This window comes from Pempheris klunzingeri, chromosome 10 (genome assembly GCF_042242105.1).
Source record: "Pempheris klunzingeri isolate RE-2024b chromosome 10, fPemKlu1.hap1, whole genome shotgun sequence".
Taxonomy (NCBI): Eukaryota; Metazoa; Chordata; class Actinopteri; order Acropomatiformes; family Pempheridae; genus Pempheris; species Pempheris klunzingeri.
In genome coordinates, this window is record NC_092021.1 from 26,864,464 (window position 1) to 26,869,552 (window position 5,089).

Genomic DNA, 5,089 nt, shown 5'->3' on the forward strand with positions numbered 1-5,089 from the left:
ACATTCACTAAAACAGGGATTTTAGAGAACAGGACACAGTAGCTGCTGGTCTAGGTGACATGACTGTGGTGTTTTAACACGTTAGTTTGGATCTGAACAAACTCTTTTAAACACCAAAGTCACACAATAAAACAAACTAACTAACCAACAGAGGCAGCAGCTCTTTTGTCCTGTGAGGTAAAATTCCTGTTTTAGTGAATGTAGTCTGGTCTATTTGAAGAGAGCGATAAAACATCTGTTTCTGGGTGCAGTTGTCCCAAAGGATCACGTTGCAGCCATTGCAGCCCGTTTGGTGGCTGCTGGCTGAGGTGATCTACTGGACCAGTTCCAACACTTTTACTACCTACCAGGATATGAACAGAGAGGACCAGGGGTAAAAACACTGGAGTTACTCTTTAACCTCGGCAGTCATTTTGAAAGCAGTGAGTCCACTGAGACTGTTGCTGACGTGGTTAGCTGGTTAGCTTTTAGCTTTTAGCTCGGTAGGATGTCACAATGTCTGTGGTGAAAAACGTTGGCATGAACATGATGTGTCCCGGCAGTAAAACAGAATGTTTCCTAACGTAAGTGGAAGCAGAAATGAGCAGAATATGAATGGAGTCTGGTGTGGTGGTTGTGTCTTGGGTGTGTTGATCGGTTCATGTCTCGGGCTGCATGAAGGCTGCACACAAAAATGCTGCCTGATTTCTGAGCGGCGTGTTGTGCCCCCCCCCCCTCGCTGTGTGTCATCCTGTGGTTGGTGATTTCATGTCTGGACCAGCTGCTGCCTGCCATCCAGCTGAGGGAAAATCTGACATGTCTTCCTGCTCTCATGCCCTCCATAAAACCTGAGGAAAAACAGATCGATGCCGGGAAGCTTTCCCGTCCAGCCGCGGCCTCGTTAACACGGGGAGTCACACTGAGACGAGCTCAGGTCGTTTAGTGCAGCACGGAAACACTACAGCACGTTATTATTGAAGGGTTTCTTATTTCTGCAGCTTGTTTTCACATCTGGAAACTCGAGTTCTGCTCTAAGTGGACCTGATGTAGGTTTGTGCATGATGCACTCTGAACACCCACCAACGTCTGTGTGAAGCTCTTAGATTAAAATGAGATTCACTGTCTCAGAATAAGGACAGCATTCGTGTTCAATTCAAATAAATAAACCTAAAGAAATAAATTATCAACAGAAGTATGAAGTGAACCAAAAGCATGCTAACTAAGATTAGCATGGAAACACTAAGAAAACACAAGGTACCTTTACGTATTATTAACCAGAGCAAATAATAATAATGATAAAACTAATAAAAGTAAAAATCTAAGCCGCCGCTAACACACGGCAGAGCAAAACTGACCAACCTACAGCGACCAAACGGGGCGCCGTGTTAGTCACGGTTACAGGAGCAGCCCAAAGCCGCCGCTAGCTTAGAGCTCCACGTGAGGCTGGAGGACGTAGCAGCTGAATGAGTGGATGTCAATGATGTTCTCCAGCAGATATCTGAGCTCCAACCAGACTGAGGCAGCGAGGAGCTGCACTGTTTCTACCTGTGCTTCTTATTCCGTTTGGGAAATCCTCCATCTGTAGAGAGCATCAGCTCAGCTGGGCTCAGCAGGGACTAGTTATCGCCTCTGCTGCTAGGGGTGTTACTAGGAGCGTTACTAAGGGCGTTACTAGGAGCGTTACTAAGGGTGTTACTAAGGGTGTTACTAGGAGTGTTACTAAGGGTGTTACTAAGGGTGTTACTAGGAGTGTTACTAGGAATGTTACTAGGAGCGTTACTAAGGGTGTTACTAAGGGTGTTACTAAGGGTGTTACTAAGGGTGTTACTAGGAGTGTTACTAAGGGTGTTACTAAGGGTGTTACTAGGAGTGTTACTAAGGGTGTTACTAAGGGTGTTACTAGGAGTGTTACTAAGGGTGTTACTAAGGGTGTTACTAAGAATGTTACTAAGGGTGTTACTAGGAGTGTTACTAAGGGTGTTACTAAGGGTGTTACTAGGAGTGTTACTAAGGGTGTTACTAAGGGTGTTACTAGGAGTGTTACTAAGGGTGTTACTAAGGGTGTTACTAGGAGTGTTACTAAGGGTGTTACTAGGAGTGTTACTAGGAATGTTACTAAGGGTGTTACTAGGAGTGTTACTAAGGGTGTTACTCAGGGTGTTACTAGGAGTGTTACTAAGGGTGTTACTAAGGGTGTTACTAGGAGTGTTACTAGGAATGTTACTAAGGGTGTTACTAAGAGTGTTACTAAGGGTGTTACTAGGAGTGTTACTAGGAATGTTACTAAGGGTGTTACTAGGAGTGTTACTAAGGGTGTTACTAAGGGTGTTACTAGGAGTGTTACTAGGAATGTTACTAAGGGTGTTACTAGGAGTGTTACTAAGGGTGTTACTAAGGGTGTTACTAGGAGTGTTACTAAGGGTGTTACTAAGGGTGTTACTAGGAGTGTTACTAGGAGTGTTACTAAGGGTGTTACTAAGGGTGTTACTAGGAGTGTTACTAGGAATGTTACTAAGGGTGTTACTAGGAGTGTTACTAAGGGTGTTACTAAGGGTGTTACTAGGAGTGTTACTAAGGGCGTTACTAGGGGCGTTACTAGGAGTGTTACTAGGAGTGTTACTAAGGGTGTTACTAAGGGTGTTACTAGGAGTGTTACTAGGAATGTTACTAAGGGTGTTACTAAGAGTGTTACTAAGGGTGTTACTCAGGGTGTTACTAGGAGTGTTACTAAGGGTGTTACTAAGGGTGTTACTAGGAGTGTTACTAGGAATGTTACTAAGGGTGTTACTAAGGGTGTTACTAGGAGTGTTACTAAGGGTGTTACTAAGGGTGTTACTAGGAGTGTTACTAAGGGTGTTACTAGGAGTGTTACTAGGAATGTTACTAAGGGTGTTACTAGGAGTGTTACTAAGGGTGTTACTCAGGGTGTTACTAGGAGTGTTACTAAGGGTGTTACTAAGGGTGTTACTAGGAGTGTTACTAGGAATGTTACTAAGGGTGTTACTAAGAGTGTTACTAAGGGTGTTACTAGGAGTGTTACTAGGAATGTTACTAAGGGTGTTACTAGGAGTGTTACTAAGGGTGTTACTAAGGGTGTTACTAGGAGTGTTACTAGGAATGTTACTAAGGGTGTTACTAGGAGTGTTACTAAGGGTGTTACTAAGGGTGTTACTAGGAGTGTTACTAAGGGTGTTACTAAGGGTGTTACTAGGAGTGTTACTAGGAGTGTTACTAAGGGTGTTACTAAGGGTGTTACTAGGAGTGTTACTAGGAATGTTACTAAGGGTGTTACTAGGAGTGTTACTAAGGGTGTTACTAAGGGTGTTACTAGGAGTGTTACTAAGGGTGTTACTAAGGGTGTTACTAGGAGTGTTACTAGGAATGTTACTAAGGGTGTTACTAGGAGTGTTACTAAGGGTGTTACTAAGGGTGTTACTAGGAGTGTTACTAAGGGCGTTACTAAGGGCGTTACTAGGGGCTGGCCTACTCACTGGAGCACTAAACTAGGTGTCCTTACAGAGGAGTCTACTGACGGGACTGATCGCTGTCCAGGTGTTAGTCAGAGCCCCAAAGTGTGTCTGATGAAGATGAAGATGAAGATGTTCTCCAGGCAGCGTCCACCCTGACTGATCACACAGTTCATATTTGATATCTACAACCAGCAGCAGGCCGTGTGTGTGTGTGTGTATCTGTGTGTGTGTATATCTGTGTGTGTATGTATGTGTGTGTGTGTGTGTGTGTGTGTGTGTGTGTGTGTGTGTGTGTGTGTATGTATGTGTGTGTGTGTGTGTGTGTGTGTGTGTATCTGTGTGTGTGTGTGTGTGTGTGTGTGTGTGTTCTTCCTTCCTGCCTGGTGAATTATTCACCTCGGTGTGGTTCAACCTTCAGACGTCCTCTCCGGTCAGACAGGAAACGTTTTCCCGGTAAATCTGACGTCTGGATTCATCCTGCTGCAGCTTTAACGAGTCATTTCACTGCTGCATCATGGGACATAAGAGCATCGTGTGCGTCCTGCGAGGACCACGAACCTCTAAAAAAGGAAACCAGCCTGTTTCCAAAAGAACATCTGGACATGTGGAGATTTGTGGTTTTCCATGCGTGTGGAATTCGTCATGGCAGCAGGAGCAGACGTGTCACATCCATGAGCGCATCATGCAGAAGAACACAACAGCCGCCGTGCTGGCAAACCGCCGGGGACGCCATTACACGTGTCTCGCCTCTGGACACATCCGACCACAGCCGTTCTATCGCTCTCTGCACACACACCAGACTACATTCACTAAAACAGGGATTTTAGAGCTGCTGCTCCGTCAGTGAACCAGTTAAAACACCAAAGTCACACAGTTAGTGATTAGATTCATTTCTTGATTGTTTAGCCTATAAAATATTAAGAAACAGAGAAAACACAAAGATCATGTGTTGAATTTACCGTCACACACAAAGAACACTGAATACACTCTGTCTGTGGTAGCAGCTCAATGTTATCAGGCTGTTGAGCTGCTCACTTTACCTTTTTAAATAATAATGAAACCATCATTTCCACCTGAGCCGAGCAGTCACACACCAGCGCTCAGAGGGGGGGGGGGCTCTGCTGCCTTATCGCCTCACCCCTCTCCTCACCCCTCTGTTCTCCTCTTCCTCACCCCTCTGTTCTCCTCTCCTCACCCCTCTGTTCTCCTCTTCCTCCCCTCCTCCACCCTCAGAGGTCCAGTCTTTTAATGCTAGTGTGAATCAGATGAGAAGTTTCTCATTGAATAAACCTGTGTGTGTGTGTGTGTGTGTGTGTGTGTGTGTGTGTGTGTGTGTGTGTGTGTGTGTGTGTGTGTGTGTGTGTGTGTGTGTGTGTGCTTCGTTGGGTCCACTGTCTTCAGTCTGCGGTGGAGGTGGTTCTAGATGAGGGTCGTGGTGTCGCTGGAGGTCACCAGGCTCTCTCGTGTTGTCTGTCGTCTCTGGACGTGTTGTGGTTTTTAGCCTGCAGGGTGAAGACTCCTCCCTGAGTGAGCCGGACTCTGTAGACCCCTAAAGACCCCTAAAGACCCTTAAAGACCCCTAAAGACCCTTAAAGACCCCTAAAGACCCCTAAAGACCCCTAAAGACCCTTAAAGACCCC